The sequence below is a fragment of the Oryctolagus cuniculus genome, chromosome 6 (genome assembly GCF_964237555.1).
Source record: "Oryctolagus cuniculus chromosome 6, mOryCun1.1, whole genome shotgun sequence".
In the NCBI taxonomy this organism is placed as follows: Eukaryota; Metazoa; Chordata; class Mammalia; order Lagomorpha; family Leporidae; genus Oryctolagus; species Oryctolagus cuniculus.
The window spans coordinates 83336322-83347538 of record NC_091437.1 but is presented as its reverse complement, the minus strand read 5'-3'; the positions used below and the strand labels follow the sequence as shown (position 1 = coordinate 83347538).

The window sequence follows — 11217 nt, the reverse complement described above, 5'->3', positions numbered from 1 at the left end:
GGCAATCGACTTACATGGATCGAGTCTTCAAGCAGTTTGTGTGGGCCATGGTTGAGCATGGACATAGCTTTCTTTCTTTCTTTCTTTCTTTTCTTTTTCTTTTTTTTTTTTTTTTTGACAGGCAGAGTGGACAGTGAGAGAGAGAGAGAGACAGAGAGAAAGGTCTTCCTTTACCGTTGGTTCACCCTCCAGTGGCCACTGCGGCCGGCGCATTGCGCTGATCCGAAGCCAGGAGCCAGGTGCTTCTGGTCTCCCATGGGGTGCAGGGCCCAAGCACTTGGGCCATCCTCCACTGCACTCCCGGGCCACAGCAGAGAGCTGGCCTGGAAGAGGGGCAACCAGGACAGGATCCGGCGCCCTGTCCGGGACTAGAACCTGGTGTGCCGGCGCCGCAAGGCGGAGGATCAGCCTAGTGATCCGTGCTGCCGGCCGGACATGAGCTTTCTACCATGTAGTTCCTGGGGTGCATTTTGTCTGAAGAACCATTGTAAAAGTATCTCCATTTAGTGCACGAATTTTAACTACTGTATATATAGCAAATAAGCCAGCATATGGGTGAAGAGATCTAGAATGACAAGCAAAAACTAATTTTTAGGGAAACAAAACAATTTTGTGGCAAGAAATTAAATATAGAATTAAATTGTTAATTATGCAGATTTTATTTTTACTACACTTTCCCAAGTATGACTTTAAATAAAGTAGCACATACATGAAATTGCACTTAACCAAAACTGTTGTGTGAGAAGATTTTAATTCCTCAAGGTTTTAATTTAGGCTAGTATTTTTTTTTAGATTACTCATTTTAGATGATTTAATGTTACTTAATAACTCAAGAGATTTTGATTATATGAATGTAAATTATACATTGGCACATTCCTAAGGGTGTTTATACTTGATAACAACATGAAAACTGAAATAAGTTAGAATACAATGGGCTAAAGCTTTTATGTATTCTAACTTTAAAGGGCAACTGCAACAATGTTAGACTGACTCATTTACATGTTCTTTTACTCTGATAAAATTAAATTACGGCTGATGTGTGTTTTATAAAAAAAAAAGAGGATGAAAAGCCTCATGGAAGTGCTAACCCCCATTGAGTCTTTTATTTATTTGTTTATCTATATATTTATTTATTTCACAGGTAGAGTTACAGACAGTGAGAAAGAGACAGAGACAGAGAAAAAGCTCTTCATTCTGCTGGTTCACCCCCCAAATGGCCGCCATGGCCGGCGCTGCGCTGATCCGAAGGCAGGAGCCAGGTGCTTCTCCTGGTCTCCCATGGGGTGCAGGGCCCAAGCACTTGGGCCATCCTCCACTGCACACCCTGGCCACAGCAGAGAGCTGGCCTGGAAGAGGAGCTGCAGGCACAGGAGTAATCTAGTGCACCACAGCGCCGGACACATTGAGTCTTTTTTTTTAAGGATTTGTTTATTTATTTGAAAGGCAGAGTTACAGAGAAGCAGAAGCAGAGAGAAAAAGTTCTTCCTCTCTCTGGTTCACCCCCAGATAACTGCAATGGCCGGAGCTGCGCTGATCCGAAACCAGGAGCCAGGAGCTTCTTCCGGGTCTCCCACGTGGGTGCAGGGGCCCAAGGACTTGGGCCATCTTCTGCTACTTTCCCAGGCCACAGCAGAGAGCTGGATTGAAAGTAGAGCAGCCTGGACTCGAACCGATCCCATATGGGATGCCAGCACTGCAGGTGTTGCTCCACCTGCTACGCCACAGTGCCACTCCCCCTCCCCTCAATGAATCTTTATTCGTGAAGGTAGATTTCCCTTCACTAAAGGTCTCTACAGGTCATACCTTGTGTAAAGCTCAGAAACTCTGCATACTCTTTATTTCTGTAGACATATAAGCACATGAAAAAAATAGTAAACCACTAGCTTCAATACTAATACAATAAAATGAGACTTTAATATTCATTGAGGTACAAAAAAGAAAATTGACATTCACATGAGGAAAAAAACCTAACTATCTGAATCAAAGCACGTACTAACGATGCATGATTAAGAATTTACTCTCAAAATGCAATTAAAGAACCCACATGTGTACTTGATTATCTCCCATTCCTATACTCTAGACTGCCTTTGCTTTTTTCCCACACAGATAGTTCTCATGATCATAATTCTGATACACAAACAATCTCACTTTTTCAATACTTACAGTGTCACAGAGGCAGCCAGCATAAGCCCAATAGGAAATGAACTACAGTTCTGATTTTATCCCAACAGGAAAGAAGATATGTTTATAATTTCCCTCTAGGAAATCAGATCTATTTCCCTGCTTAGCTTGACAAGATGATGGTATATCTTTTCCCTCTCTATTAACTTAACATCAAAAGATTGGTAACTCAGAGTTAAATACATAGCAGCAGACTTTTAATGTCAATCAAAATGTATGCGAATCTCACTTCTGTCAGTTTCATGGAACTCAAACTCATTACTGAAAGTATGTATAATTTTCTTTTCACATTGTGAAAATCAAAGAAAAAATGCCAAGCTAAACATTTTATCATTATCATTTCATCCGAAGATTCATAGGTTCACAATTTTTTCCCAACTGTCTTAATCCAATCGAGCCCTTCAGTGATAACAGGAAGGTGAATTTTGTGCTGCTTCTTACTATTTATCCGCAAACATGAGCATAAATCTATGCAAAACTGAAACCTTAAATCAAATCTCCAGACTCAGAAACCTTGTTTAATTTGCAGAGGTAGCTTCAGATTAATTTTCTTCTGAGTTACATTCTGTTGCTTTCCAAGCTGAAAAAATATGCTCGATGATGAATGATTCAGCGCTATTTTTCCCTCAGCCACATAAACGGACTTCACAATGGAAGGAGCCTGATTTACTGACAGCAGCTCTCAGTACAGGCTGTTGCCAAGTGCCTCCATATGTGCTGCATTGGAGATGCTCCTTCTGGGAGGTTTTCATCAAAACAATGCGTAATGCAGTGACTCTTCCTGGGAAAGTTATAGGAGGAAGAGAGGACAGCAACTGGCACCCAAGGCTAGCCTAGGCTTTCATGAGGACATCCACGGATTCTTCAGTGGAAAATTCTCTTCATTCGGGTAGGTGGCATATGATTTGTGGGATGGGATGGAAATTTAAAAATTTAAAAATTGAACACATTAGACATTTATTAAGAGGACATAGAAAGAAGTTGACAACACCTATGCTTTTAAATCTCACAGGGAATGGGCAAAGACAGAAGGAACAGAAATGTTCTCAGCCGTGCATCTTCATGTGAATGTGTCTCTCTCTGTCTGTCTATCCATCCACCTATCCATTCTCTATCACCTATCTATTTCAGAGATCATACACTTGTAAGAAAAAATGATTTTGGAGAATACACTATCTGAAAAAATTTTCCCCTCCTGAAGATTGTACTTCTTAAATAATAACTAGGCAGTAAGTTAGATAACGATGTTTCCTAAAGGCTACTGAAATAGTTTTTAGTTCTAACACTGAAAATATTTTTGCAAGAGAAGGTAAAGATTCAATTGTAGTGTATGTCCAAATTATTCACATGTTTTTACTGTGTTCTTACATAAGAACCTTGCAATATCCTCTTAATTTTATTTTATGTGAAGATTTACTTATTTATTTGAAAGTCAGAGTTACACATAGAGATAAGGAGAGGCAGAGAGAGAGAGAGAGAGGTCTTCCATACGCTGATTCACACCCTGATTGGCTGCAATGGCTGGAGCTGTGCCAATCTGAAGCCAGGAGCCAGGAGCTTCTTCCAGGTGTCCCACGCGGGTGCAGGGGCCCAAGGACTTGGGCCATCTTCTACTGCTTTCCCAGGCCATAGCAGAGAGCTGGTCTGGAAGTAGAGCAGCTGGGACTCAAACTTGTGCCCACATGGGATGCCAGCACTGCAGGCGGCAGCTTTACCCACTACGCCACAGTAAAATCTAAGGAAGGCTGTGAGGAGGTCCCAAGTTTGTCCAGGTTCTTGTGACTGCTGCAGACAAGAGCTGTAGCTATCACTTAAATTACAAGGGACAATAAGATCTTTCAGAATTTTCTATGTAGTTTTCACATGGGTACCTTCTTAAAAAATTATTATTTGAAAGGCAGAGTTACAGAGAGAGAAAGGGAGACCCATCTTCTCTTCACTGGTTCACTCTCCAAATGGCCACAATGACCAGGGCTGGGCCAGGCCAAAGCCAGGAGCCAGGAGCTTCTTCTGGGTTTCCCATGTGGGTGGTAGAGGCCCAAGTACTTGTGTCATCCCCCACTGCTTTCCCAGGTCACTGCTTTCCCAGTGGCACTGGTATGGGATGCCAGCATTGCAGGCAGCATCCTAAGCAACTGCACCACAATGCCAGCCTCCACATGAGTATATTCTTGAAAGTGCAGGCCTGGTTAACCAGATGGCTTGAATGTGTCATTAAAATCATGTCCTCTTATTAGGTTTTCTAAATTGAGGGTAGTAATGGAGTCTGCCAACTACAAATAATGGCTGTGTTTATTTATTTTTACATTTCACATTTCAGTGTTTTAATTTTGAGCTACCATCTGATGTTTTGATACGTGTATACATTGTGTAATCATCCAATCTGGATAAACATACCTATCTATCTCAATTGCAGTATTTGATGTTTCATGTTAAACTGCATCTTTTTCTTAAATAATTCTGTAACATGAATACCTCATTACTTATAAATCACTTTACCTTATGATCTTATTAATATTGACATATAAAAACCAATGTTAAAGTTGACTGATTATGCATCTCTTACGGGTGCATACCTCCTATATATCTGTTATTACAGGTAGAAGGAAGAGAAAATAAAATCAAGCCTTCTTAGCTGTTGCAAGGTTTTCCAATCTAATGAAGGGGTCTGAGTGAAACTTGCATTCACATGTAAAACTGATAAATCAAATATTGTAAAGTTATAACTCAAGCCAAATGATTAGCAATTTCATGAGACTCCATATGAAGGAATGGAGAGAGTGTTTGTTCTTCTGTCCTGGGAACACTGTTAATGAGGCTACTGCTATTCAAACCTGCTCCACATTCACTGGTTAAAAAACTTAACTAACAAATTAATTTAGCTCTGGCACATTAATCTGTGATTGCAAAATTTCTGTTAATGTTACTTCAATTTTCAGGCAAATTATTGAGGCCTTTTTTTAAACTTCCCTTCTTCTTCCATATAAAAAAATTTGTCAACTTCTGTCAGTTTTTTTGTAGCTTGTATCTCAAACCAGGCTCCACTGATCCATTTCCATTCTCACTGCCACTAACTTTGCTTAGATTTCTTCTTCTATCCTGAAAATGTCTCCTAGCTTCCTTCATTATCTCACTCCTCCAGTTCATCATATGCTCTCAGTCACACCAAGGGAAACACGATACCAAGATCTCATTGCGTCACCCGTATTTAAGATGCATCTGAATATTGGAGGTGTTCAACAAATACTTGTTGAGTAAAAGAACAAATAAACATGTACCAGAATAATCCTAAACCACTCACTGTTCATTCCAAAGACCCATTTAAAAAAAAAAAATCTTTCATTAGCTCCCCATCACCTACAAAGCAAAGTCCTTCATTGTCTGCATCCAGGAGTCTCTTGCTTTGACCATGTCCTCTGTCCCTGGGCTCCTGAGCCATGAGGTCCTGCCAGACCAAAGTGCACAGCCTTCCTGGTTTGTGCCCCAGGCTCTTCCAACTTCATCCTTCTGCTCTCCTGCCATTACCTTGACACAAATCCTCCTTTTCCTTCTTAACTCCTCTTACCCCATCTTCCCAAGAGGAATAAATAAACAAGTTAAGAGAGTAATTTGTTGCAAGATAAAATCCTTTATGGCTTTTATTGTTGATGCAAATCAGTGTCCACTCCTAAGATTTGCTGAAAGCATTGTTTGATGTAGTTTCTTTAGGTAGTTAGCTGCATCTTTGAGGGAAAGTAATATTTTTTACAAATAATGTACCTCATCTTTCTAAACTAAAACTAGGCTCAAAAATGTGATACATAATGAGGTGATTTATTCCCTCAGAATATCCCACTGTGCAGGGGTTTTTAATCTTAACGCTATATATTTTTAATGGTTCCCTCGCTGCCTTTCTTTCTACAGTAGCTTCATAATAGATTTTATAAAAAGAAAAGTCATCACCGACATATAAAGCTAAGTATTCAAAGATAAATCTCTTGATACAAGGAGACAGGGAAAAAAAGACAAGCTTTGTGCCTCAATTTTGTTGAATTCAGAGCTTCAATAATAAAGAATTAGCACAAAGCATGAATTATTATTTTATAATGTATTTATTTGAAAGGCACAGGGTGGAGGCAGGGAGAGAGAGAGAGAGATCTTCCTTCCACTGGTTCACTCTTGAAATGCCCAAAACAGCCAGATTTGAGCCAGATCTGAATTCAGTCCACATCTCTCAGCATAAGTGGCAAGGACTCAAGTACTTGAGCTTTCATGTGCTACCTCCCAGGGCGTGCATTAGCAGGAAGCTAGATCCGAACAGAGCAAGGACTCAAACCTAGGCACTGTGATATGGGATGTGAGTGTCTTAAACACTGAACCAAACAGTTTCCCTTATAAATGGCTTTTATAAACGATGTCAGTACTAGAAAATATAGAATTGCTCTGTGTAATTAACTCATACATTTTTAGTTATTTAATGAAATTAAAACAACTATTTTAGCTCCACTTGGAATTGTTTAGCAGGCTTTGGAAGACAGATTTTATTCTCAATGAGTTTTTCCCATGACTTCCTTTATAAAAACAGGAATTTTAATAATTCCAGAAGTAAGAATAAAACTTAACTTTGAAGGGGTCAATTGTAGTTCAGGATTTGGAAGATAAAATGTTTAAATGAGCCTTGAGCTTAGTATAACACATGTGCTTCTTCTATCCATTTTTGCAATAATACCTTACAGCAAATAAAACCAGCTGTGTAAATGAAAAATTCAAATTAGATATGTTTAGAACAGTCCCTGGTTCTAAAGAATCCAGTCACAAATCTATTTTATTCCTGCTGTTACTGAATGTAAACAAACTGGCATCCAAACCTCAGGAGTTTCTAAAGTCAGAACATCTCTGATTGAAGACAAACGCTAATGTGTCCCCCAAATTCTCCCCTAAAAGAGCTAAGATGCATAAGAAAACAAGTAGGATTATAGATAGATTATAGATGATAGATAAATAGCTATAAATATGCATAGATAAATCATGTCTAAATATATGTCTATAACAACCCATATAAAATTTTATCTAAGAAATATAGTAAAATATCAAGAATAAACATAGCTTGCATTCCATTTCTACCAATATGTGAACATAGAAAGTATTAACAGTTTATTAAAAATTGAGTTGAGATTTCTAGTGATAGTTTACTAACAGAATCATACATTTCATTTATTAATTATAGCTAAATAATCTGAATATACCAAACAAAAATATGGCTAATGTAAGATTAGTCCTGCAGATACAAAATGATGTCATTTTCCTATGAAGCATAAAATGCTTGCGAGATCACTCTACACTCCTATTGTTGAGCAAGTCTGTGTATAGAGTTCTTATTAAAAGAGGTGATCTGTCATTATGGACGGGGGACACATGGATGGGGCCATTTGTCAAAACAGGCTCCGGTGCAGCAGCAGTCCATTCAGCTCACACAAGTGTATTAAGCCAGCCTCCCTCAGGCCCCAAGAATGAGCTAAAGGAGCTGGCATACCCAGGAGCCTGTCTTGTGCTCCCTCACCCTGCTCTGGAAGCAACCCTGCGGCACCATTTCTACAGCAACAAGGGATTGCCCTGAGCCTACTCTGCTTTGTGATCGATGCTAGCAGCCCAGGATGTCACTTGACAGCCTCAATCATGCCATCAGCGTCTTCCATGTGTCCTAGAGCTCCTTGCCGCATGGAAGCTGCTGTTCCAACTCCTTGCTGCTCAGGCCGTTCTCTGCTGCAGGGCTCTGAGGATCAGCGCTACAAGGCTTGAAATCAGGACTGCCACACAACAGATTCTCTAGCAGTGTTGAGTGTTCCGGGCTGTATGGCCTGAGTGGTGGAGCAGACCTGGAGCAGAGACCTCTCGCTCAGAACAGGCAGATTTCCGAGTCATCATTGGAGCAGTAGCTCAAGAATGTTATGCTACCCTCACATCCAGCTGGAAGAGATACAAGACTCAGGATCTCGACCTTTATGCTAAGACTGATGACCTGGCTTACCCAGATGGTTAGGCTGCTTAATACTTCACAGCAAGTACACAAAGCTGACCTATTTTTGTAAGGTTTACTTCACACTTTTTGGAACCTCTGGGTTTTTTTCTGTGGCACCCAGGGTACTTTCTACTTTCTGTTTATCACTCTGTACAGTGTCATCAATGCAGGAGACGAGCATAATGCTCTCAGAAAATCAAAGTCACTAGAAGCTGAGTTATTCACAGCATTATGAAGGGCAAATGTGACATCCGCTACTCAGTCATGAGTATATTTCGTCTCTCATTATTTCAAAGGCATTTTTCATGCCATTAAGCATTCTTTTTAAAAATAAATGTTAGGAGTGGGTGCTTAGCCTGGTGGTTAAGATGCCCAGATCTCAGATTGGCGTGCCTGAGTTTGATTTCTGTCTCCGGGTCCTGACTCTGGTTTCTGACCCATGCTCACCCAGGGAAGCAGCGATGATTGCTCAAGTGGTTGAGTCCCTGCTACCCATGTGGGCAGACTTGGATTGTGTTCCTGCCACTGGCCCAGCCCTTGGAATTGAAAGAGCAATGGGAGCTCACTGTCTGTGTCAGTCTGTCTGTATCTATCTGTCTCTCTATTAAATAAATAAAAGTTCTAAGGCACAATCATTTTAAAACAATTTATGACATTTTATGGTTATGTGATATTCATAACACTATTTTTGACTACTGGAGATTTAGATTTCTTTACTATCTACTGTTACAAATAATGGTGTAGTGCAATAGGTGAAGCCTCTGTCTGAGATGTGAGCATCCTATATGGGTGCCGGTTTGAGTGGTTTCTGCTTCCAATCCAGCTCTCTGCTGTGGCCTAGGAAAGCAGTAGAAGATGACCCAAGTGGTTGAGCCCCTGGGAAGACTTGGAAGAAGCCCCTGGCTCCGGGCTTTAGATCGGCTCAGCTCTGGCCATTGCGGCCATTTGGGGAGTTAACCTGTGGATAGAAGATCACTCTCTGTCTCATCCCTTCTCTGTAGCTCTGCCTTCCAAATAAATAAATAAATCTTTTAAAAAATGTTGTAATAAACTTTTCACATGTAATTGATTTCATTTCTATTTTCTTAAAGTAAATTCCTGGACATGAAATTACTGAGCTGGCATGTAAAGACATTTAAGTTTTGGATTCCTGCTGACAAACTGTTAAGAAACAGAGTACTGATTTGTGTCCAACCTCATTTTAAAGAGTTCATCCCCCTAAATGAATAGCAGCAATCTTGACCTTTTACCTCTGCAAATTCAAATGTTACAATTTCTCTTGATTCCTGTGGTGATATCTGTTTATTTTATTGTTATATGTAGTAGAATATTTTCATATGCTTATGGGATATACTTACTTCCCATTTTTTCCAGAGCCCTCTGACAAGTAACCAACATAATCTCCACCCATATTATTCCAAGTTTTTGTATATATTAAATCCTTCTCATTTTTAATTTCCCACCACTCTCCACACAGTTTAAGACTCAAACCTGTGGGGCCAGGATTGTGGTGTAGCGGTTAAAACCACTGCCTGCAATACCGGCATCCCACAGGGGCTCAGGTTTGAGTCCCAGCTGTTCTGCTTCTGATCCAGCTCTCTGCCATGGCCTGGGAAAACAGTAGAGGATGGCCTAAGACCTTGGGCCCCCGTACCTGCTTGGGAGACCCAGAAGAAGTTCCTGGCTTCAGATCAATGCAGCTCTGGCTGTTGAAGCCAGTTGAGAGTGAACCAGCGGATGGAAGACCTCTCTCTCTCTCTGTCTCTCTTTCTCTCTCTGTATAACTCTGACTTTCAAATAAATAAATAAATCTTTAAAATAAAAAGACTCTAACTTGTTACCATATTTTCAGCATAAATAATGATTGCTCCTTTCGATTTTATAAAATATTCAAAAGATCTATTTAATAACTACTCTGTAAACTGCTTAATTATATTAACACCATAGATGAGCCCTGCACTAGTAACTTTTCTTCTTCCCTACTCTCACACCACCAGCCAGCAGTCCTTTCTGGCTTGGAGTCTGAAGGAAGCTCACGACATGGCCGTCTGGTATGTCAGAGTTGGGAACAGAAAGAAAATAATATCAACGACTTTTATTTGGGAATCCAGGAGTTAAAGGTACACATAGACCTAACACTTAACTAGCAAAATTTATAACTATCTATATTCTTCTCTTAACTTTCACCAAGCTTTTACTGTATTCCTTTATTTATAGAAATGAAAATTGAATGATGCTATATGTAACAGCAAAGGGTGAATTTTACATAGTGTTGAGTAAAGGAAGCTGGTCATATCAGTATTATATGAATCTTTTTGGGAATAGCTTCCCTACCACATTATTGATTAGTTGTGTCTGGTATTGAATATAGATTAGTCATATCTGGTAGGGAATAGCTCTGGGTAGAAGGATTTTGGCTGGAAGGGACATAAAGAGGCCATCCAGGATGCTGGAGACAGTCTGTCATTTGCGCTGGGGGAAGATATTATTTACAGCATTCACAGGTATTGAATTTTACCAAGTGAGACTTGTGTACCTTACCATATATATTACATACCTCAATAAAATTTAAATAAAAGGGAGCAGTGTGTTCTTGTACAAGGCTTCTGTGAAGTGAGTAGTAAAGAACTTTTTTTCTGTTTTTCAACTTGGACGTTTTGTGTGATGATGACATTTATATGATTACATAATCTCTTTTTTATAACTTTCTTTTAGGGGTTGCTATATCCTAGGTGAAGTTCAGGAAAAAAGGTAATTTCTAATTAGACTCTCTAGGAGTCACAGGCATAAAAGATTACATACTAAAAATTGTATAGATGTTTTTAATACCAATTAAACCAAATATATTACAGCAAATCTCCACTTCTTACATTAGTTTAACATCAGTAATTCCTAATATGATATGTAAGAGAACTCTACTTTAATTCTAATTGTGGTAGCTACTAATACAATTAGCAAGATCTATAAGCTCACCAAATAATTTATGAAGTAAGCTCCCTCAAGAGAATAAGAAAGACTGAAGAAGTCTTCATATCTCT

The 11217-nt window shown here is 39.6% G+C and overlaps 1 long non-coding RNA gene across 1 annotated transcript; it reads left to right on the top strand.

The window, feature by feature from the left end:
• Window positions 1-2683: 2683 nt before the first annotated feature.
• LOC138850073 (uncharacterized) lies at window positions 2684-10935 on the top strand. Its single transcript, XR_011389475.1, has 3 exons — window positions 2684-3070; window positions 10177-10299; window positions 10895-10935. It is a non-coding gene; the product is annotated as an uncharacterized lncRNA (long non-coding RNA).
• The last annotated feature ends 282 nt before the right edge of the window (window positions 10936-11217 follow it).